The sequence below is a fragment of the Pseudophryne corroboree genome, chromosome 10 (assembly GCF_028390025.1).
Source record: "Pseudophryne corroboree isolate aPseCor3 chromosome 10, aPseCor3.hap2, whole genome shotgun sequence".
Classification (NCBI taxonomy): domain Eukaryota; kingdom Metazoa; phylum Chordata; class Amphibia; order Anura; family Myobatrachidae; genus Pseudophryne; species Pseudophryne corroboree.
The window spans coordinates 196,810,770-196,835,190 of NC_086453.1; positions in this window are offsets into that span (position 1 = coordinate 196,810,770).

A 24,421-nucleotide genomic window follows, 5' to 3' on the forward strand; every position below is an offset into this window, starting at 1 on the left:
CTGGACTGATGCAGCACAACTCAGCACCACTGTACTGGACTTATACAGCAGCAGCACTGGACTTATGGCAGCACAGGATACCACCACTGGACTGAAGTAGCACAAGACAGCACCACTGCACTGGACGAATACAGCAGCACTGGGCTTATGGCAGCACAGGACACCCCCACTGTGACTGGACTTATACGGCAGTACTTCTGAACTTATACGGCAGTGCCCCTGGACTTATACGGCAGTACCCCTGAACTTATATGGTAGTAGCCCTGAACTTATATGGCTGCACCACTGTACTGGACTTATACAGCAGTACCCCATAACCTATACGGCAGTACCCCCTGACTTATGGCAGCACAGGACACCACCACAGTGACTGGACTGATGCAGCACAAGACACCACCACTGGACTGATACAGCACAACTCAGCACCACTGTACTGGACTTATGGCAGCACAGGACACCACCAATGGACTGAAGCAGCACAAGACAGCACCACTGCACTGGACTAATACAGCAGCACTGGGCTTATGGCAGCACAGGACATCATCACTGTGACTGGACTGATGCAGCACAAGACACCACCACTGGACTGATGCAGCACAAGACAGCACTGGAATGACACATAAGAGCAGGTCGCCACCCCACGTGCCATGCCACTTTCCTGTACAGACACTGAGAAGACACGTCCTCTCGCTACACTCTCCAGGACTGGAGTGAAGATGGCGGCGACACACGGCTCCTTATATGGAATCCAAAACCTGTGAGAATCTGACAGCGGGATGATGATGTTCTGGTTTCCGAGTCTGATGGGATGTCCCGAGTCGGGCTCGGAACCGGACTTGGGACGTGATGTTCGGTAGGGTTCGGTTTTCAGGGAACCAAACCCGCTCATCCCTAGTTACAATACACTTTATTAAATAACACATTTCAATATATTGCTATACCCAGGGTTCAAACTCATAACCTGTTTCATTCCAGGCAAACACCCCTTTTTTCACAAAATACAAGGTAAGCTTCAAATAGTTAACATTCTCTAGCTTAGAATTCTCTAGGTTTCACATTTCAGAGCTGCCAGTACACATTATGCCCCACAGTACCCCCAATTCACATTATTATTTCATATTGTATAGTGCTCCCCATTCATTACAGAGCTCCGGTCCGCTCAAAGCATGCTCCGTGATTGGTGCCTGTGTAGGTGCATTCATCCCTACACCAATCACAGAGCATGCTTTGAGCGGGAAGAATTTCCGTTGTTTGAATCAGGATAAAAAAGCATCTCAGTCACAGCCCGATAACCACTCTGCAAAGCTGTTTCCTCGTAATCAGACTTGCTGTGTGGATCGTCTCCGGCCTTTGAAACTTCTCCTGCTAATTTGCTCTTTGTGTTCCTGCTGTTGAAATATTCTGCTGGTCTCACTTGTTCCAGCTGGTTTCTACAGTTTCTCCAAACAGTGGGCGGGATGTACTAAGCGGAAAATGCGGTAAACCCCCTGTTTACCGCATTTTCCTGATGTACTATCCCCCGGCCACCAGGTAAGCGCCGCGGCGGGGTTCGCCAGCTTTAGCTGGCGATAGTCCATAGAAGCCTATGGGCTTCTCTCCGCTGTGTGAGGAGAGAGGGATCCTCCGATCCGATCGGATCCCTCCCAGCATGCCCTGCGGCCGCCCCCGTCACCCCGCGCATGCGCAGACTGACTTCTGGGGCCGAATCCCGGAAGTCAGGCTGCCGCTGTGCATCGCGGAGGACAGCTCTTATCGGAAGAGCTGTCCTCCGCAATGCTGATCGCATATTTTAGTACATATGCGATCAGCATCGTGGTGCAGGGCGGCGATGGGCGGCGATGTACATTAGTACATCCCGCCCAGTATTTGATTGGTAATTCTATCATTTACTGTTTTCATTTATTTATATATTTAAATTAATATCCTTACTGTACTGTACGTGTGTATTTTAGCAAGTGTATTGTGACACTTCAGAATTGCCCCGTAGCCTGCTAAACCTATGCCGTCGCTCGCTCCATAGCTGAGGGCTTCCACGAGGTGGGGGAAGTTGGATGGTGGCCATTTTGTCAACTTGCTATGCAATCGAATCCGGTGTATCGTAATGTGCATAGAGCTCGCTTATCCCTATCGCCCCTGTGTATTTTAGCTAGGGTATTGTGACGCGCCTTCAGCATTGCCCCGTAGCCTGCAAAACCTATGTCGTCGCTCGCCCCATTGCTGAGGGCTTCCACGAGGAAAGGGGAGTTGGGTGGCAGCCATTTTGTCAACATGCTATGCGATCGAGTCCAGTGTATCGTAAAGTGCATAGTGATTGCTAAGCCCTATCGCCCCTGTGTATTTTAGCTAGGGTATTGAGACACTCCTTCATCATTGCCCTGTAGCCTGCAAAACCTATGCCGTCGCTTGCTCCATACCTGAGGGCTGCCACGAGGCAGGGGGTCACCTCCGGTGGCCATTTTGTCAGTTTGCTATGCGATCGAGTCTGCTGTCTCGTAATGTGCATAGAGCTCGCCTAGCCCTATCGCCCCTGTGTATTTTAGCTAGGGTATTCAGCATTGCCCTGTAGCCTGCATAACCTATGACTGTGCCTCCCAAAATGACCCTCTCAGAGAGGGACAGCATGCTCTGCTCCTGGACTTATATATTAATGTACTGTATGATTGCTATCACCTGTGGTGAAACACCTTTCTTATTAAATAACTAATGTACAGTACTTTTGTTCAACACAGGTGATGTTAATCATACTGTACATTTAAATTGAAGTCCAGCAACAGAGCATTCTGTCCCTCCTGGAGAGGGTCATATTGGGAGTCATAGTACTGTACAGTATGAAGTAGTACAGGGAAAAAAGTATAATACTGTATTTGCACTTTACTGTTCACTTTATTTGAAAATGTACAGTTGTTTGTTACATGTTTCCTTTTAGTGTTTTTTTTTTTTTTTTTTTGGAGAACGAATTGACAGAATAGGAGAGGAGTGGGTTAAACCTCAGCTAGTCTGGGGGCAGGACGGTAAGGCATTATGGGAGTTTTATTGTTAGCCAATAGGAATGAATGTTGGGGGTAGGTGGAATGGGTTCTTAAGCCTGAAAAAGGGGCTGGGTCAGCCTCTTCTGCTTTTGTCGTCCCACCCTCCCTCACTACTGGTGGTGTTTGTTTTATGTTGTTGCGTTGGCTATTTTCGTACTGTGGGTTGTCACGGTTTGGTTGTGGCGGGAAAGAACGGCAAGTTAACATTTGTTGTATTACAGAGTGGATTGGAGGTCGTTTGGTTGTTGATTTTTAGGTGCGCTCTTCTTCGCTGACTGGTTTTACATCTGCTGGACCACCTTCACGGGTGGCAGCCTCATCACCTTCATGGGTGGGTAGTCAGGATGGAGGTTGAGCGGATACCTATTTGTTTGTTGTAAGGTTTATGTCAGTTCTTTTTTATAAGATAGTTATCTATGGGATAGGGTTGTTTAGACGTTCTTTCTGGCCACCATACTTTAGTTTAATTATTCACAGTTAATGGTTCACTTAAATAAATAGCTAACAATTTCTGCCAAATTCAAGTCTCCGTGTCTTTATTTATTATAATTAAGTGTTAAGATGTTATAGTTTATGTTACGGACAATCCTCAGACTATATGAGGTTTAAGACAACAGAAATGTGAGAATGCAGACTACAAGATTCTATAGGAGTGCCAAAACCCACCCATCAATGACACAGAGACTGGCTGCAACAGCCCCAGAAATGCGGAAGAAAACTGCCAAGAAGGCTCAGAAAGGAAATGTGGTGAAACCTCGAAAAAATGCCAAGGCAAAGAATAATGTTTTAAGGCAGATATGTGGTTTGCCAAATGATTTAATTGTTCAATCTCTTGCAGATCACAATGTTCAGCCAATGAACATGGAAACACCGGTGCTAGAGGACGTGACAAACATGCTACATTTTTGGACCAGGTTGTCACCCCTGGACAAGAAGACAAGGCACATTCACCACAAAGAAGGTTGGATTTTACAGGTGTGTGAACACCGATGTGAAGGACTGCCAGTGTACCTGTGCTGGTTTAGTAAAGGAGCTAATCAGCAAGGTGACCAATCTAGAGGCAGAATGTCGTGTACAGGTCAGTCAGCTGCAGACTGAAATAGCTGGTCTTAAAGAAGGCATAGGGGAACAGTGGGTAAAAGCCATGAAGAAAGCCATCCAATAAACAAGGGAAGAATGGCAAGATGGAGTTGGCTGGACGCAGAGGCCTGGATGAACGCGGAAGCCTGGATGGACGCGGAGGCCTGGATGATTGGATGGACATGGGTGGACATGAAGACCTGCATCGCCATCAAGATAATCTGAGTGTCCATACAACACTACTTCCAGTGCCGAACTTGACAGTTGAAGGTCCAGCATTGGTCAGCAATTCAAGTGTGCTGTTGCCAGGAACACCAATGATGACCAGCACACCTGCTCACAGGCCACTTCATGATACATTCGGCAGCACTCCCCTGGCTGTCATCTCCACTGCCCTGGATGACAATCTGTACAGAGCTTCACAAGGACATATTCACAAATATGCACATTCTCTGTTCCAGTACCATGTGAGATACGACACGTACTTGACGTGGACCCATCGCATGAACTTTGATGGTGCCAAGGGGAAAAATTCTGCTTCCCAAAAATCTGGTAAATGACATCATGGCAAGGTGTGAATGGCGTGTGAGGATTGGTGAACCAGAAAAGAAGAAGATATGGGATACCATAAATGCTGTGCTGAGAATGCCAAGGAGAATGACTTGGAAGATCCAAGTTGAAGAAACAAGATCATCACCCACCAATCCCCCTAGCTTCAGCACATCATCTTGACACAGCTGGAGTTAAAACATTGTGTCACTGTATACAGAGAATGACTTACTGGTATTGTACTGTACAGTACATTTTCTGGGGCTGTATGCATCGTGCTGAATCCACTCAGAGCAGCACGGTTACTCAAACAAGGGGGATGAATGAACTTGGCTCACCACATTCCTGATTGGAGTGTCTGGCCCTGGTAATGTAAGGGCCTGGCACAAATTGCCCTTTTTATTTCCCTGTTGCCTGGAATGAGTTTTTGTGCTGCTGTATCTATCTATCTATCTATCTATCTATCTATCTATCTATCTATCTATCTATCTATCTATCTATCTATCTATCTATCTATCTATCCAGTAGCAGCTGAGTCCATTGTGCTGTGTCCATGCAGAGTGTTGTGTCTATCCAGGGGCTGAAGTCCGTATGCGTCAGTGTTCCAAAGTAAAAATACAAAAATAAAATAAAAAAAACAAATACAAAAAAAATCATGACAATACAGTACCTACGGATTTTGTCCCATGTGGGGCTGCTGTTGTCTGTTTCTGTGCTGGTGTCCGTATGCGCCAGTCTTCCAAATTCAAAGTACAAAAACTAAAAATATTTAAAAAAGCATTACCCCCCAACCCCCCCCCCCCCCCCCCGCACAAAAAAATCTGAAAAGATGTTAAAGTTAGTTTTGTTACTGTATTTGTGGTGTTACACTACCTTTTTATTAAAGTACCGTACAATATGTGTGATGTTACATGTTCCCAGGGCAGCCATCAAGGGGGTGCCCTGTGTACAGTTGTCCTGGACCCAGCCACTCTGACAGAGTGGATGGCCCGGGCGACACAAACAGCCAGCCGAGGCTATTCCTGGCGGTAGCCGCCGCCGCTTAGACTAGACTGACCGCGGCTGTCCCTTCATAGCCCGCCGCCCGCCGCCGATCACAGCAAGCAGCAGCTTGCTGTTTAATAAAGTTTTTTTTTAATCCGGATGCGATGCAGCATGACGTCATGACGTCATGACGTCACGCCGCATCGGGTGAATAGGAGCAGTGGTGCTGAAGAGCTAGGGACAGTAGGAGGCCAGCAGCAGACAGCATGGGAGAGAGAGAGAGCAGAAAGGATGGATTTGGAAAGGTAAGTATGTCTGTGACTGTGTGTTTGTGAGAACACAGACATACTATAATATAAAAGGTAAGGGATTGTGAGGACATTTGTACCTAGCACTGGGGGCATATCTGGCACTGGGGGCATATCTAGCAGGCACTGTTGGGGCATTTCTTTATCTGGCACTGGGGGCAATTCTGGCACTGGGGTCTGGGGGCATATCTGGCAGGCACTGTGGGGGCATTTCTGTATCTGGCACTGGGGGCATATCTGGCACTGGGGGCATATCTGGCACTGGGTGCATATATGTTTCTGGCACTGGGGCATATCTGGCAGGCACTGTGGGGGAATTTCTGTATGTGGAACTGGTGGCATATCTGTCACTGGGGGCATATATGTTTCTGGCACTGGGGCATATCTGGCACTGGGGGCATATCTGGCAGGCACTGTGGGGGCATTTCTGTATCTGGCACTGGGGGCATATCTGGCAGGCACTGTGGGGGCATATATGTTTCTGGCACTGGGGTATATCTGGCACTGGGGGCATATCTGGCAGGCACTGTGGGGGCATTTCTGTATCTGGCACTGGGGGCATATCTGGCAGGCACTGTGGGGGCATTTCTGTATCTGGCACTGGGGGCATATCTGGCACCTGGGACATATATGTATCTGGAATGCATTTATTTATCTGGCACTGGGGCATATCTGTGGGGCACTGTGGGGACATTTCTGTATCTGGCACTGGGGGCATATATGTATCTGGCACTGGCGACATATCTGGCAGGCACTGTGGGGGCATTTCTTTATCTGGCACTGGGAGAAGGAGTGGGGGCCCTGCCTATTTTGTCAGTCCCGGGCCCCACAATTTCTGGTGGCAGCCCTGCGTGTTCCTACTGATTTTGTCCCACATCCTCTGCTGTAAATAAAGTGTTTCAATCCCCAAGCGTACGAGTCCATTTTGCTTTGTCCATCCAGGGGCTTCTGTTGTCTGTTTCCATTCTTCGTTCTGGTGTCCATATGCGCCAGTGTTCCAAATTCAGAATACAGAAACTAAAAATTGTTCTTCACTGTTAGGGCAATCAGGATGTGGAATTCCCTGCCAGGGAAGGTGGTAATGGCGGACTCTGTAATTGGATTTAAAAAAGGAATGGATACATTTCTGAATGAAAAAGCTATCCAAGGTTATAATACTTAAAATATCAACGTGGTTAATCCGGGGGTAACATGAGTTATAGTAGCTAACTAGCCATAAAACATTATTTAGCAAGTATGTAGAATCATCACAACTTAAAACAGGTTGAAGACGATGGGCAATTGGCCTTTATTCAACCTCAAATACTATGTTATTACAGTATGTTACTAGGTTAAAAATAACACAAAAAACAAAACAAAAGAAAAAAAAGCATTACCCCCCCAAAACCCCCCACAAAAAATATGATTTTTTTTAAAGTTGATATTGTTACTGTATTTGTGATGTTACATTACCTTTTTATTAAAGTAACATAGAAATATAGAAACATAGAATTTGACGGCAGATAAGAACCACTTGGCCCATCTAGTCTGCCCCTTTTTTTTTATCCTTTAGGTAATCTCAACCCTTTTTGAACCTTAATTCTTTGTAAGGATATTCATATGCCTATCCCAAGCATGTTTAAATTGCTCTACAGTCTTAGCCTCTACCACCTCTGATGGGAGGCTATTCCACTTATCCACTACCCTTTCTGTGAAGTAATTTTTCCTTTAATTTCCCCTGAACCTGCCTCCCTCCAGTTTCAGTGTATGTCCTCGAGTTCTAATACTTATCTTCCTTTGAAGAGTGTTTCCCTCCTGAACTTTGTTAAAACCTTTGGTATATTTGAAAGTTTCTATCATGTCTCCCCTTTCCCTTCTCTCGTCCATACTATACATGTTAAGATCTTTTAGCCTTTCCGGGTAAGTTTTGTGACGTAGGCCATGCACCATTTTAGTTGCCCTTCTTTGTACACTCTCTAATGTATTTTTATCCTTCTGGAGATATGGTCTCCAGAACTGGACACAGTATTCCAGATGAGGCCGCACCAATGACCTATACAGTGGCATTATTACTTCTCTTTTCCTGCTACTGGTTCCTCTTCCTATTAGTGATGAGCAGGTTCGGTTTCTCGGAAACCGAACCCCCCCGAACTTCAGCCTTTTTACACGGGTCCGAGCCATGCTCGGATTCTCCCGTGTGGCTCGGGTAAACCGAGCGCGCCCGAACGTCATCATCCCGCTGTCGGAATCTCGCGAGACTCGGATTCTATATAAGCAGCCGCGCGTCGCCGCCATTTTCACACGTGCATTGAGATTGATAGGGAGAGGACGTGGCTGGCGTCCTCTCCGTTATAGTAGAAAAGACACAGAGTGACTTAGTGTTATAATTGTGGGGAGGATTGGGGACGGGGAGCAGCTGTTAGGGAGTACAGTGCAGGATTTTGATTATAATAGTAGTGACCACCACCAGTTTAATCCGTTGGTTCTCTGCCTGAAAAAAACGCTCCACCATATCTGTGCTCAGTGTGCTGCACTGCTGCATGATATATCTGTGCTGAGTGCACTGCTCACACTGCCTAATTGTGGGGACTGGGGAGCAGTTATAGCAGGAGTACAGTGCACAGTTTTGCTGACAGTGACCACCAGTCCAGTATACGTTTGTCTGCCTGAAAAACACTCCTGTGGTGGCTTTTTTTTTCTTCATACTAGTTTAGCAGTCTGCTGACAGTGTCCACCAGGTCCGTTATTATTATACATTATATATATATATAGCAGTACGGTAGGCCACGGCTGTACCTACCTCTGTGTCGTCAGTGCACTCGTCATCCATAAGTAATATAATAATACTATACTATCCATCCATCTACATTGTATACCTGTGGTGGCTTTTTTTTTCTTCATACTAGTTTAGCAGTCTGCTGACAGTGTCCACCAGGTCCGTTATTATTATACAGTATATATATATATATATATATATATATATATATATATAGCAGTACGGTAGGCCACGGCTGTACCTACCTCTCTGTCGTCAGTGCACTCGTCGTCCATAAGTAATATAATAATACTATACTATCCATTCATCTACATTGTATACCTGTGGTGGCTTTTTTTTTCTTCATACTAGTTTAGCAGTCTGCTGACAGTGTCCACCAGGTCCGTTATTATTATACATTATATATATATATAGCAGTACGGTAGGCCACGGCTGTACCTACCTCTGTGTCATCAGTGCACTCGTCGTCCATAAGTAATATAATAATACTATACTATCCATCCATCTACATTGTATACCTGTGGTGGCTTTTTTTTCTTCATACTAGTTTAGCAGTCTGCTGACAGTGTCCACCAGGTCCGTTATTATTATACAGTATATATATATATAGCAGTACGGTAGGCCACGGCTGTACCTACCTCTGTCGTCAGTGCACTCCTCGTCCATAAGTAATGTTATAATACTATACTATCCATCCATCTACATTGTATACCTGTGGTGGCTTTTTTTTTCTTCATACTAGTTTAGCAGTCTGCTGACAGTGTCCACCAGGTCCGTTATTATTATACATTATATATATATATATATATATATAGCAGTACGGTAGGCCACGGCTGTACCTACCTCTCTGTCGTCAGTGCACTCGTCATCCATAAGTAATATAATAATACTATACTATCTATCCATCTACATTGTATACCTGTGGTGGCTTTTTTTTTCTTCATACTAGTTTAGCAGTCTGCTGACAGTGTCCACCAGGTCCGTTATTATTATACAGTATATATATATATATATATATATATATATATAGCAGTACGGTAGGCCACGGCTGTACCTACCTCTGTGTCGTCAGTGCACTCGTCGTCCATAAGTAATATAATAATACTATACTATCCATCCATCTACATTGTATACCTGTGGTGGCTTTTTTTTTTTTTATACTAGTTTAGCAGTCTGCTGACAGTGTCCACCAGGTCCGTTATTATTATACATTATATATATATATATATAGCAGTACGGTAGGCCACGGCTGTACCTACCTCTGTGTCGACAGTGCACTCATCGTCCATAAGTACTATAATAATACTATACTATCCATCCATCTACATTGTATACCTGTGGTGGCTTTTAGTTGTGCGCATTAAAATATGGAGAACAAAAATGTGGAGGTTAAAAAAATAGGGAAAGATCAAGATCCACTTCCACCTCGTGCTGAAGCTGCTGCCACTAGTCATGGCCGAGACGATGAAATGCCATCAACGTCGTCTGCCAAGGCCGATGCCCAATGTCATAGTACAGAGCATGTAAAATCCAAAACACAAAAGATCAGTAAAAAAATGACCCAAAAATCAAAATTAAAAGCGTCTGAGGAGAAGCGTAAACTTGCCAATATGCCATTTACGACACGGAGTGGCAAGGAACGGCTGAGGCCCTGGCCTATGTTCATGGCTAGTGGTTCAGCTTCACATGAGGATGGAAGCACTCATCCTCTCGCTAGAAAAAAGAAAAGACTTAAGCTGGCAAAAGCACAGCAAAGAACTGTGCGTTCTTCGAAATCACAAATACCCAAGGAGAGTCCAATTGTGTCGGTTGCGATGCCTGACCTTCCCAACACTGGACGGGAAGAGCTTGCACCTTCCACCATTTGCACGCCCCCTGCAAGTGCTGGAAGGAGCACCCGCAGTCCAGTTCCTGATGGTCAAATTGAAGATGTCACTGTTGAAGTACACCAGGATGAGGATATGGGTGTTGCTGGCGCTGGGGAGGAAATTGACAAGGAGGATTCTGATGGTGAGGTGGTTTGTTTAAGTCAGGCACCCGGGGAGACACCTGTTGTCCGTGGGATGAATATGGCCATTGACATGCCTGGTCAAAATACAAAAAAAAATCAGCTCTTCGGTGTGGAATTATTTCAACAGAAATGCGGACAACAGGTGTCAAGCTGTGTGTTGCCTTTGTCAAGCTGTAATAAGTAGGGGTAAGGACGTTAACCACCTCGGAACATCCTCCCTTATACGTCACCTGCAGCGCATTCATCATAAGTCAGTGACAAGTTCAAAAACTTTGGGTGACAGTGGAAGCAGTCCACTGACCACTAAATCCCTTCCTCTTGTAACCAAGCTCCTGCAAACCACACCACCAACTCCCTCAGTGTCAATTTCCTCCTTACCCAGGAAAGCCAATAGTCCTGCAGGCCATGTCACTGGCAAGTCTGACGAGTCCTCTCCTGCCTGGGATTCCTCCGATGCATCCTTGAGTGTAACGCCTACTGCTGCTGGCGCTGCTGTTGTTGCTGCTGGGAGTCGATCGTCATCCCAGAGGGGAAGTCGGAAGACCACTTGTTCTACTTCCAGTAAGCAATTGACTGTCCAACAGTCCTTTGCGAGGAAGATAAAATATCACAGCAGTCATCCTGCTGCAAAGCAAATAACTGAGGCCTTGGCAGCCTGGGCGGTGAGAAACGTGGTTCCGGTATCCATCGTTAATTCAGAGCCAACTAGAGACTTGATTGAGGTACTGTGTCCCCGGTACCAAATACCATCTAGGTTCCATTTCTCTAGGCAGGCGATACTGAAAATGTACACAGACCTCAGAAAAAGAGTCACCAGTGTCCTAAAAAATGCAGTTGAACCCAATGTCCACTTAACCACGGACATGTGGACAAGTGGAGCAGGGCAGACTCAGGACTACATGACTGTGACAGCCCACTGGGTAGATGTATTGCCTCCCGCTGCAAGAACAGCAGCGGCGGCACCAGTAGCAGCATCTCGCAAACGCAAACTCGTTCCTAGGCAGGCTACGCTTTGTATCACCGCTTTCCAGAATACGCACACAGCTGAAAACCTCTTACGGCAACTGAGGAAGATCATCGCAGAATGGCTTACCCCAATTGGACTCTCCTGGGGATTTGTGGCATTGGACAACGCCAGCAATATTGTGCGTGCATTACATCTGGGCAAATTCCAGCACGTCCCATGTTTTGCACATACCTTGAATTTGGTGGTGCAGAATTATTTAAAAAACGACAGGGGCGTGCAAGAGATGCTGTCGGTGGCCAGAAGAATTGCGGGCCACTTTCGGCGTACAGGCACCGCGTACAGAAGCCTGGAGCACCACCAAAAACACCTGAACCTGCCCTGCCATCATCTGAAGCAAGAGGTGGTAACGAGGTGGAATTCAACCCTCTATATGCTTCAGAGGATGGAGGAGCAGCAAAAGGCCATTCAAGCTTATACATCTGGCCACGATATAGGCAAAGGAGGTGGAATGCACCTGACTCAAGCGCAATGGAGAATGATTTCAACGTTGTGCAAGGTTCTGCAACCTTTTGAACTTGCCACACGTGAAGTCAGTTCAGACACTGCCAGCCTGAGTCAGGTCATTCCCCTCATCAGGCTTTTGCAGAAGAAGCTGGAGACATTGAAGGAGGAGCTAAAACAGAGCGAATCCGCTAGGCATGTGGGACTTGTGGATGGAGCCCTTCATTCGCTTAACCAGGATTCACGGGTGGTCAATCTGTTGAAATCAGAGCACTACATTTTGGCCACCGTGCTCGATCCTAGATTTAAAACCTACGTTGTATCTCTCTTTACGGCAGACACAAGTCTGCAGAGGTTCAAAGACCTGCTGGTGAGAAAATTGTCAAGTCAAGCGGAACGTGACCCGTCAACATCTCCTCCTTCACATTCTCCCGCAACTGGGGGTGCGAGGAAAAGGCTACGAATTCCGAGCCCACCCGCTGGCGGTGATGCAGGGCAGTCTGGAGCGAGTGCTGACATCTGGTCCGGACTGAAGGACCTGCCAACGATTACTGACATGTCGTCTACTGTCACTGCATATGATTCTCTCACCATTGAAAGAATGGTGGAGGATTATATGAGTGACCGCATCCAAGTAGGCACGTCAGACAGTCCGTACGTATACTGGCAGGAAAAAGAGGCAATTTGGAGGCCCTTGCACAAACTGGCTTTATTCTACCTAAGTTGCCCTCCCTCCAGTGTGTACTCCGAAAGAGTGTTTAGTGCCGCCGCTCACCTTGTCAGCAATCGGCGTACGAGGTTACTTCCAGAAAATGTGGAGAAGATGATGTTCATTAAAATGAATTATAATCAATTCCTCCATGGAGACATTCACCAGCAGCAATTGCCTCCAGAAAGTACACGGGGACCTGAGATGGTGGATTCCAGTGGGGACGAATTAATAATCTGTGAGGAGGGGGATGTACACAGTGAAAGGGGTGATGAATCGGACGATGATGATGAGGTGGACATCTTGCCTCTGTAGAGCCAGTTTGTGCAAGGAGAGATTGATTGCTTCTTTTTTGGTGGGGGCCCAAACCAACCAGTCATTTCAGTCACAGTCGTGTGGCAGACCCTGTCGCTGAAATGATGGGTTCGTTAAACTGTGCATGTCCTGTTTTTACAACATAAGGGTGGGTGGGAGGGCCCAAGGACAATTCCATCTTGCACCTCTTTTTTATTTCATTTTTCTTTGCGTCATGTGCTGTTTGGGGAGTATTTTTTTGAAGGGCCATCCTGCGTGACACTGCAGTGCCACTCCTAGATGGGCCAGGTGTTTGTGTTGGCCACTTGGGTCGCTTAGCTTAGTCACACAGCTACCTCATTGCGCCTCTTTTTTTCTTTGCGTCATGTGCTGTTTGGGGAGTATTTTTTTGAAGGGCCATCCTGCGTGACACTGCAGTGCCACTCCTAGATGGGCCAGGTGTTTGTGTCGGCCACTTGGGTCGCTTATCTTAGTCACACAGCTACCTCATTGCGCCTCTTTTTTTCTTTGCGTCATGTGCTGTTTGGGGAGTATTTTTTTGAAGGGCCATCCTGCGTGACACTGCAGTGCCACTCCTAGATGGGCCAGGTGTTTGTGTCGGCCACTTGGGTCGCTTAGCTTAGTCACACAGCTACCTCATTGCGCCTCTTTTTTTCTTTGTGTCATGTGCTGTTTGGGGAGTATTTTTTTCAAGTGCCATCCTGTCTGACACTGCAGTGCCACTCCTAGATGGGCCAGGTGTTTGTGTCGGCCACTTGGGTCGCTTAGCTTAGTCACACAGCTACCTCATTGCGCCTCTTTTTTTCTTTGCGTCATGTGCTGTTTGGGGAGTATTTTTTTGAAGGGCCATCCTGCGTGACACTGCAGTGCCACTCCTAGATGGGCCAGGTGTTTGTGTCGGCCACTTGGGTCGCTTATCTTAGTCACACAGCTACCTCATTGCGCCTCTTTTTTTCTTTGCGTCATGTGCTGTTTGGGGAGTATTTTTTTGAAGGGCCATCCTGCGTGACACTGCAGTGCCACTCCTAGATGGGCCAGGTGTTTGTGTCGGCCACTTGGGTCGCTTATCTTAGTCACACAGCTACCTCATTGCGCCTCTTTTTTTCTTTGTGTCATGTGCTGTTTGGGGAGTATTTTTTTCAAGAGCCATCCTGTCTGACACTGCAGTGCCACTCCTAGATGGGCCAGGTGTTTGTGTCGGCCACTTGGGTCGCTTATCTTAGTCACACAGCTACCTCGGTGCAAATTTTAGGACTAAAAATAATATTGTGAGGTGTGAGGTGTTCAGAATAGACTGAAAATGAGTGGAATTTATGGTTATTGAGGTTAATAATACTATGGGATCAAAATGACCCCCAAATTCTATGATTTAAGCTGTTTTTTAGGGTTTTTTGAAAAAAACACCTGAATCCAAAACACACCCGAATCCGACAAAAAAATTTCGGTGAGGTTTTGCCAAAACGCGTTCGAACCCAAAACACGGCCGCGGAACCGAACCCAAAACCAAAACACAAAACCCGAAAAATTTCCGGTGCACATCACTAGAAATTATTATACCCCACTATATTGTGGTGGTCCCTAGTACATAGAGATCGCTGTAGGTGATATAAATGGAAAGGACGCGCTAATCTGCGACTTACTCCCTCTATCTTAATGATGCCTTTTCAGGGATTGCGTAGGCACACTTGGGCTATGTTTGAATGAACTAAAGTCACTGTCCGTGAAACCTCCACATTCACTGTATGGTGCACCTGCACAGTCACTGATAATATAGTTTTATCAGTCCATTCACAATGCAAAAGGTACCTTTGTGACCTGTAATGTTTTTCCAAGAACGTCTTCAGGGGAGTTACTTCACTGGCTGTGAGGTCCCCAAGACCGCTGAGAAGAGATCCGGATTCCGCCGGCGGAAAATCCCGTGCCCGCTGCTCGTAGCGCTGCACAGCGTTGCTCGGGATCGATGATATCTGCACATTTACTGGGAGTGTCCGGCAAAAATGCAGGCGTTCTCAAGCATTTTCAGGGTAGTGTGTCTGACGTCAGCTCCGGCCCTGATCATCCTGATGTGATTGCATTGTAAGAGTAAGTCCTGGACTGCGCACACACTGTACAAAGTGGATTTTATCAGCTTGGCGTACACATACTGTACAGTAGGAGTGCACACTTGCATGGCAAATTTGAACTCACCCAGGGGGCGGTGACTATCTGAATGCATAAACATCCTAGTGACATTCGGTGGACCCCTTCATTCTAAGTAAAGCATTCGTTACCTCTAATACCAAGAAATAAAGACACGGAGACTTGAATTTGGCAGAAAAATTGCTAGCTATTTATTTGACCCTAACCATAGCAAACCTGTAAATGAAAACTTTGTTAAGATGCCGATTCAGCCGGCATATGGTGGCAGAAAAAAGAACGGCTCTATTAAACTGACGCTAACCTTAAAATGCTAAAATCAAAACCATCCTAATTTAACTACAAACTATCAAAAACGGTAATAGGTGCTAGCTCAACCCCCACAGTGACTACCCACCCTGATAGGTGCCCTGCCGCTGCCTCCTAGTCGGGTGGTCGAGCGGCCAATAAGTCGATGGAGGTGAGTGCACCTAAACCACATCAAACTGTAAATCACTACAGCTTACCATACAACTACAAACTGCCGTTCTTTTCCGGCAATAAATAGCCAACGATAAAACCAGCCAACAATTCAATGCCAAGGCACTCCGTGCCAGAACCTCTACCAACAGAGCGGGAGGGCGGGAAGGTAATTTCACCAACAAGAGAGAAACAAAATGGCCTATCCTTCCCTATATATACTAACCCTCCCCTTTTCCCAAGGGCTGTACTTTCCTTCCAGCTAGGTCCACCCCTCACAAGATGTTTAACTCATTCCTTTCCTATGCTGTCAATTCTCTCTCCGGAGAGCAAAATTAGCAGCCCAGTGATCAGATCTCAATGAACCACAGTGTCAGGAAGAGAGAAACACAGGTAAATTTAGTAAAATGGAAATTTTTTTTAGAACCAGTTACACCCCTTTTCCACTAAAGCACGGGTTGCAGCCGTGTCGCCTGACACGGCTGCAACCCATGCTACAGCCCCTTTTGAACAGCGTTTACCAACCCGGCATATTGCCGGGTTGGTGACGCTACTGCTGACATGGCAGGGTAACATGATCTCCCAGCGCCGCCCTCCCTATACACTGTGAATGGGAGCCATGTCGCCTCGACACGGCTCCCGTTCACACTAGACAGCTAGCCGGGTTGAACACGTGTTCAACCCGGCTAGCTTCCCGGGTAGGATTCCCGGATCACTTGATCCGGGAATTTGCCGGGGAACCCTTTTCCACTAGGGCAAAACACGGGTAAATGCATGCCCCTGCACATTTACCCGTGTTTCTAAGAGCAAGTGGAAAAGGGGTATAACAGTACAGTATGTTGCCCATAATAACCAGTCAAATTCTATCTACAGCATTATCTACTGTAAGTGTAGTTAGATACTAGTGATGTGTATCACTGACCTGGTTTGGAAGTGTTGTGGACTCGGGGTTTCTTCCGGTGACCGGGAATAGGAACCGCTACTGGGTCGCAGTAGAGATGGCCGGATGTAGGTCTTCCTCATACAGGTTTAGGATGGTAGGCAGGAGGCACGGGTGGATGCTTGAAGGTTTCCTGAAAAACAAAACTTGTAAAGGTGCTGGTGAATTGGTGGAGAGTACCAAAAGCTTACTGTGAACGATGTTGAGGTGCTGGAGGCACTGAGGTGCTAGAGGCACTGAAATGCTAGAGGTACTGAGGTGTTTGAAGGCGCTGAGGCGCTTAAAGACGTTGAGGTGCTTGGAGGCACGATGGTGCTGGAGGCACGGAGGTGCTGAGGCACGGAGGTGCTGGAGGCACGGAGGTGCTGAGTGCTGAGGCACGGAGGTGCTGAGGCACGGAGGTGCTGAGGCACAGAGGTACTGAGGCACGGAGGTGCTGAGAAACGGAGGTGCTGAGTGCTGAGGCACGGAGGTGCTGAGTGCTGAGAAGCACAGGATGCTGGAAGCACGGAATGCTGGAAGCACAGGAGCTCTGGAGATCACTGGTACGGTAGTAGCGATGATACTCAGGCGCCGGAGCTCTGCCCGGCGTCTGGATTTGTACTTCCCGCAAGCCCCTGATTGGAGAGGCGCTGATGACGTCACCCGTCCCCGGAGACGTCGGACGCGCCCGCGACGTCCACCCTATGGACGCCGGACGGAGCGCCGGGCGACAGAAACCGCCAGTGGGGACGGCTGCTCGGGCAGCCAGCAGCCTCGTAGGGACAAGCCCGGCGCCGCGGCGGGGATCTGACAGTGTGCACCGGAAATTTTTCGGGTTTTGTGTTTTGGTTTTGGATTCGGTTCCGCGGCCGTGTTTTGGACTCGGACGCGTTTTGGCAAAACCTCCCTGAAATTTTTTTGTCAGATTCGGGTGTGTTTTGGATTCGGGTGTTTTTTACAAAAAACCCTCAAAAACAGCTTAAATCATAGAATTTGGGGTCATTTTGATCCCATAGTATTATTAACCTCAATAACCATAATTTACCCTCATTTCCAGTCTATTCTGAACACCTCACACCTCACAATATTATTTTTAGTCCTAAAATTTGCATCGAGGTCGCTGGATGACTAAGCTAAGCGACCCAAGTGGCCGACACAAACACCTGGCCCATCTAGGAGTGGCACTGCAGTGTCAGACAGGATGGCAGATTAAAAAAATTGTCCCCAAACAGCACATGATGCAAAGAAAAAAAGAGGCGCAATGAGGTAGCTGTGTGACTAAGCTAAGCGACCCAAGTGGCCGACACAAACACCTGGCCCATCTAGGAGTGGCACTGCAGTGTCAGACAGGATGGCAGATTAAAAAAATTGTCCCCAAACAGCACATGATGCAAAGAAAAAAAGAGGCGCAATGAGGTAGCTGTGTGACTAAGCTAAGCGACCCAAGTGGCCGACACAAACACCTGGCCCATCTAGGAGTGGCACTGCAGTGTCAGACAGGATGGCAGATTTAAAAAATTGTCCCCAAACAGCACATGATGCAAAGAAAAAAAGGCGCAATGAGGTAGCTGTGTGACTAAGCTAAGTGACCCAAGTGGCCGACACAAACACCTGGCCCATCTAGGAGTGGCACTGCAGTGTCAGACAGGATGGCACTTCAAAAAATAATCCCCAAACAGCACATGATGCAATGAAAAAAAGAGGCGCAATGAGGTATCTGTGTAACTAAGCTAAGTGACCCAAGTGGCCGACACAAACACCTGGCCCATCTAGGAGTGGCACTGCAGTGTCAGACAGGATGGCAGATAAAAAAAAATTGTCCCCAAACAGCACATGATGCAAAGAAAAAAAGAGGCGCAATGAGGTAGCTGTGTGACTAAGCTAAGCGACCCAAGGGGCCGACACAAACACCTGGCCCATCTAGGAGTGGCACTGCAGTGTCAGACAGGATGGCAGATTAAAAAAAATTGTCCCCAAACAGCACATGATGCAAAGAAAAAAAGAGGCGCAATGAGGCAACTGTGTGACTAAGCTAAGCAACCCAAGTGGCCGACACAAACACTTGGCCCATCTAGGAGTGGCACTGCAGTGTCAGACAGGATGGCAGATAAAAAAAATTGTCCCCAAACAGCACATGATGCAAAGAAAAAAAGAGGCGCAATGAGGTATCTGTGTGACTAAGCTAAGCGACCCAAGTGGCCGACACAAACACCTGGCCCATCTAGGAGTGGCACTGCAGTGTCAGACAGGATGGCAGATTTAAATAAACTGTCCCCAAACAGCACATGATGCAAAGAAAAAAAGAGGAGCAATGAGGTAGCTGTGTGACTAAGCTAAGCGACCCAAGTGGCCAACACAAACACCTGGCCCATCTAGGAGTGGCACTGCAGTGTCAGACAGGATGGCACTTCAAAAAAATAGTCCCCAAACAGCACATGATGCAAAGAAAAAAAGAGGCGCAATGAGGTAGCTGTGTGACTAAGCTAAGCGACCCAAGTGGCCGACACAAACACCTGGCCCATCTAGGAGTGGCACTGCAGTGTCAGACAGGATGGCAGATTAAAAAAATTGTCCCCAAACAGCACATGATGCAAAGAAAAAAAGAGGCGCAATGAGGTAGCTGTGTGACTAAGCTAAGCGACCCAAGTGGCCGACACAAATACCTGGCCCATCTAGGAGTGGCACTGCAGTGTCAAACAGGATGGCACTTCAAAAAAATAGTCCCCAAACAGCACATGATGCAAAGAAAAAAAGAGGCGCAATGAGGTAGCTGTGTGACTAAGCTAAGCGACCCAAGTGGCCGACACAAACACCTGGCCCATCTAGGAGTGGCACTGCAGTGTCAGACAGGATGGCAGATTAAAAACATTGTCCCCAAACAGCACATGATGCAAAGAAAAAAAGAGGCGCAATGAGGTTGCTGTGTGACTAAGCTAAGCGACCAAAGTGGCCGACACAAACACCTGGCCCATCTAGGAGTGGCACTGCAGTGTCAGATAGGATGGTACTTCTAAAAAAAATAGTCCCCAAACAGCACATGATGCAAAGAAAAAAAGAGGCGCAATGAGGTAGCTGTGTGACTAAGCTAAAGCGACCCAAGTGGCCGACACTAATACCTGGCCCATCTAGGAGTGGCACTGCAGTGTCATACAGGATGGCAGATTAAAAAATAGTCCCCAAACAGCACATGATGCAAAGGAAAAAAAAAGTGCAATGAGGTAGCTGTGTGACTAAGCTAAGCGACCCAAGTAGCCGACACAAACACCTGGCCCATCTAGAAGCGGCACTGCAGTGTCAGACAGGATGGCACTTCAAAAAATAGTCCCCAAACAGCACATGATGCAAAGAAAAATGAAAGAAAAAAGAGGTGCAAGATGGAATTGTCCTTGGGCCCTCCCACCCACCCTTATGTTGTATAAACAGGACATGCACACTTTAACAAACCCATCATTTCAGCGACAGGGTCTGCCACACATCTGTGACTGAAATGACTGGTTGGTTTGGGCCCCCACCAAAAAAGAAGCAATCAATCTCTCCTTGCACAAACTGGCTCTACAGAGGCAAGATGTCCACCTCCTCCTCATCGTCCGATTCCTCACCCCTTTCACTGTGTACATCCCCCTCCTCACAGATTATTAATTAGTCCCCACTGGAATCCACCATCTCAGGTCCCTGTGTACTTTCTGGAGGCAATTGCTGGTGAATGTCTCCACGGAGGAATTGATTATAATTCATTTTGATGAACATCATCTTCCCCACATTTTCTGGAAGTAACCTCGTACGCCGATTGCTGACAAGGTGAGCGGCTGCACTAAACACTCTTTTGGAGTACACACTGGAGGAGGGGCAACTTAGGTAAAATAAAGCCAGTTTGTACAAGGGCTTCCAAATTGCCTCTTTTTCCTGCCAGTATACGAACGGACTGTCTGACGTGCCTACTTGGATGCGGTCACTCATATAATCCTCCACCATTCTTTCAATGGTGAGAGAATCATATGCAGTGACAGTAGACGACATGTCAGTAATCGTTGGCAGGTCCTTCAGTCCGGACCAGATGTCAGCACTCGCTCCAGACTGCCCTGCATCACCGCCAGCGGGTGGGCTCAGAATTCTTAGCCTTTTCCTCGTAGCCCCAGTTGCGGGAGAATGTGAAGGAGGAGCTGTTGACGGGTCACGTTCCGCTTGACTTGACAATTTTCTCACCAGCAGGTCTATGAACCTCTTCAGACTTGTGTCTGCCGGAAAGAGAGATACAACGTAGGTTTTAAATCTAGGATCGAGCACGGTGGCCAAAATGTAGTGCTCTGATTTCAACAGATTGACCACCTGTGAATCCTGGTTAAGCGAATTAAGGGCTCCATCCACAAGTCTCACATGCCTAGCGGAACCGCTCTGTTTTAGCTCCTCCTTCAATCTCTAAAGCTTCTTCTGCAAAAGCCTGATGAGGGGAACGACCTGACTCAGGCTGGCAGTGTTTGAACTGACTTCACGTGTGCCAAGTTCAAAGGGTTGCAGAACCTTGCACAACGTTGAAATCATTCTCCACTGCGCTTGAGTCAGGTGCATTCCCCCTCCTTTGCCTATATCATAGGTAGCTGTATAGGCTTGAATGGCCTTTTGCTGCTCCTCCATCCTCTGAAGCATATAGAGGGTTGAATTCCACCTCGTTACCACCTCTTGCTTCAGTTGATGGCAGGGCAGGTTCAGGAGTGTTTGCTGGTGCTCCAGTCTTCGGCACGCGGTGGCTGAATGCCGAAAGTGTCCCGCAATTTTTCGGTCCACCAACAGCATCTCTTGCACGCCCCTGTCGTTTTTTAAATAATTCTGCACCACCAAATTCAATGTATGTGCAAAACATGGGACGTGCTGGAATTTGCCCACATGAAATGCCCGCACAATATTGGTGGCGTCGTCCGATGTCACAAATCCCCAGAAGAGTCCAATTGGGGTAAGCCATTCTGCGATGATGTTCCTCAGTTTCCGTAAGAGGTTGTTAGCTGTGTGCCTCTTATGGAAAGCGGTGATACAAAGCGTAGCCTGCCTAGGAACTAGTTGGCGTTTGCGAAATGCTGCTACTGGTGCAGCCGCTGCTGTTCTTGCTGCGGGAGGCAATACATCTACCCAGTGGGCTGTCACAGTCATATAGTCCTGAGTCTGCCCTGGTCCACTTGTCCACATGTCCGTGGTTAAGTGGACATTGGGTACAACTGCATTTTTTAGGACACTGGAGAGTCTTTTTCTGACGTCTGTGTACATTTTCGGTATCGCCTGCCTAGAGAAATGGAACCTAGATGGTATTTGGTACCGGGGACACAGTACCTCAATCAATTCTCTAGTTCCCTGTGAATTAATGGTGGATATCGGAAACACGTTTCTCACCACCCAGGCTGCCAAGGCCTGAGTTATCCGCTTTGCAGCAGGATGACTGCTGTGATATTTCATCTTCCTCGCAAAGGACTGTTGGACAGTCAATTGCTTACTGGAAGTAGTACAAGTGGTCTTCCGACCTCCCCTCTGGGATGACGATCGACTCCCAGCAGCAACAACAGCAGCGCCAGCAGCAGTAGGCGTTACACTCAAGGATGCATCGGAGGAATCCCAGGCAGGAGAGGACTCGTCAGACTTTCCAGTGACATGGCCTGCAGGACTATTGGCTTTCCTGTCTAAGGATGAAATTGACACTGAGGAAGTTGGTGGTGTGGTTTGCAGGAGCTTGGTTACAAGAGGAAGGGATTTAGTGGTCAGTGCACTGCTACCGCTGTCATACAAAGTTTTTTAACTTGTCACTGACTTCTGACGAATGCGGTCCAGGTGACGTATAAGGGAGGATGTTCCTAGGTGGTTAACGTCCTTACTGGACTGCGGGTGCTCCCTCCAGCACTTGCAGGGGGCGTGCAAATGGTGGAAGGCGCCACCTCTTCCCGTCCAGTGTTGGGAAGGTCAGGCATCGCAACCAACACAATTGGACTCTCCTTGGGGATTTGTGATTTAGAAGAACGCACAGTTCTTTGCAGTGCTTTTGCCATCTTAACTCTTTTAAGTTTTCTAGCAGGAGGATGAGTGCTTCCATCCTCATGTTAAGCTGAACCACTAGCCATGAACATAGGCCAGGCCCTCAGCTGTTCCTTGCCACTCCGTGTCGTAAATGGCACATTGGCAAGTTTACGCTTTTCCTCAGACGATTTTGATTTAGATTTTTGGGTCATTTTAGTGAGCTTTATTTTTTATTTTTTTACATGCTCTCTACTATGACATTTGGCATCTGCCTTGGCAGACGACGTTGATGGCATTTCATCGTCTCGGCCATGACTAGTGGCAGCAGCTTCAGCACGAGGTGAAAGTGGATCTTGATCTTTCCCTATTTTACCCTCCACATTTTTGTTCTCCATTTTTTAATGTGTGGAATTATATGCCAGTAATATATCAATAGCAATGGCCTACTACTATATATACTGCGCACAACTGAAATGCACCACAGGTATGGATGATAGTATACTTGACGACACAGAGGTAGGTAAAGCAGTGGCCTACTGTACCGTACTGCTATATATTATATACTGGTGGTCAGCAAAATTATGCACTGTCCTCCTACTATATATATAGTTATATACTGTGCAAAACTTAAATGCACCACAGGTATGGATGGTTAGTGTACTTGACGACACAGAGGTAGGTAGAGCAGTGGACTACTGTACTGTACTGCTATATATTATATACTGGTGGTCAGCAAAATTATGCACTGTCCTCTTACTATATATATACTGTGCAAAACTTAAATGCACCACAGGTATGGATGGGATAGTATACTTGACGACACAGAGGTAGGTAGAGCAGTGGCCTACTGTACCGTACTGCTATATATTATATACTGGTGGTCAGAAAAATTATGCACTGTCCTCCTGCTATATATATCAGTGGCGTGCAGTGAGGTTAGTGGGTGGTGAGGCACTACAGCCATAATGTCCGCCAGATTCTGCCGATGACCCCTACCGCTGCCGAGCCATTGCCCGCTACTGCCTCTGAGCCGATGCCTGCTGCCACCGCCAATGGCTTACAAACTTGCCCACCATCAACTGACCCAGCCCTCCACCACTAATTTGCATCTCAATCCGATGCCGCCAATGCCCGCTTTCTGCCTGCTCATCATACTTCTGATATATTGTACATTTTTATAGAAAAAAATAAAAATTAGTGTTTGGGACTGGGAAGGGAGTGGGAGGAGGACATAAATGCAATTTTGTTGTCCAGGGCTTCTATTAACTTAATGGAAAAGGGTCTGAATGGGTTAAAAAAAAATGCGTGAGGTCCCCCTTCCTAAGTATAACCAGCCTCGGGCTCCTTGAGCCGGTCCTGGTTGTTTAAATACTGGGAAAAAACTGGACAGGGGTTCCCCGTATTTAGACAACCAGCACCGGGCTCTTAGACCAGTCCTGGTTCCAAAAATATGGGGGATAAAAGATGTAGGGGTCCCCCGTATTTTTAAAACCAGCACTGGGCTTCACTAGCCAGGGACATAATGCCACAGCCGGGGGGACACATTTATGTATGTCCCTGCGGCCGTGGCATTACCCCCCCAACTAGTCACCCCTGGCCGGGGTTCCCTGGAGGAGTGGGGACCCCTTAAATCAAGGGGTCCCCCCTCCAGTCACCCAAGGGCCAGGGGTGAAGCCTGAGGCTGTCCCCAGCACCCCTGGGC